The 811-nt window shown below is 35.0% G+C and overlaps 1 non-coding gene across 1 annotated transcript; it reads left to right on the top strand.

Moving 5' to 3' along the window:
• The first annotated feature begins 404 nt into the window (after positions 1–404).
• On the top strand, positions 405–520 carry LOC130797374 (U5 spliceosomal RNA). Its single transcript, XR_009038842.1, has one exon. It is a non-coding gene; the product is annotated as a U5 spliceosomal RNA (small nuclear RNA).
• Positions 521–811: the final 291 nt, after the last annotated feature.

Raw genomic sequence — 811 nt, 5'->3', positions numbered from 1 at the left:
CCTGATCTGAAACCGACTCGAAATTAGCGGGTTTGGGTTTAGATTTTTGACCCAATTAATTAAATGGGTCAACCCGACCTGATCTGTTTATTAAATGGGTTAGGTTCAAGTTGAATATTTAAACCCGAAAAAAATCTGTTTAACCCATTTATTAAATTTAAGACGGATCAACATTTGCCAAATACTTCGTAAAACTAAGATAATACTAATTAACATGTATTAAGGGATTTGTCAGCTGAAGATGACTTTCAATAAGAAAGGAAGTTGTCCCACATCGGTTAAGGGATTTGTGAGCTGAAGATGACTTTCAATAACAAAGGAAGTTGTCCAACATCGGCTATGAAAGATAATAATAAAAGAAAAATCCTTTAAATCACTTCCACATATCTCATACCAACTTACGCAGCCACGCCGTGAGCACAAAGCGAACTATTTTTTCGCCTTTTACAAAAGAATACCGTGTGCTCGCTGCATTAAGTGGCATACGTTTATTTTTGGAGGAAGCCTTTAATTAAGGTTAAATGGGTCAAATGACCTGAAATATATGAATTTAATGACCTAAAAAAAAAAGTAGGTTAAATGGGTCATTAGCAGTCCGATCTGCTACAGATCAGGTCGGTGTTTCAATTTTTGACCCATTAATTAAATGGGTCAGGTTCATGTTAAGGGTTTATTGACCCATTTATATATGATCCGAACCTTAAAATGACCCAACCCGACCTGTTTGACACCCCTATCTGCTATATCTGATAAAAAAATCGGTAATTATTTTTTGTAAGTAAATGAGCATACATCAATTAAAAACCTGACT

The sequence above is a fragment of the Amaranthus tricolor genome, chromosome 12 (genome assembly GCF_026212465.1).
Source record: "Amaranthus tricolor cultivar Red isolate AtriRed21 chromosome 12, ASM2621246v1, whole genome shotgun sequence".
Classification (NCBI taxonomy): Eukaryota; Viridiplantae; Streptophyta; class Magnoliopsida; order Caryophyllales; family Amaranthaceae; genus Amaranthus; species Amaranthus tricolor.
Note: the sequence above shows the minus strand (reverse complement) of the source record. Positions and strands in the feature narration are given on the sequence as shown.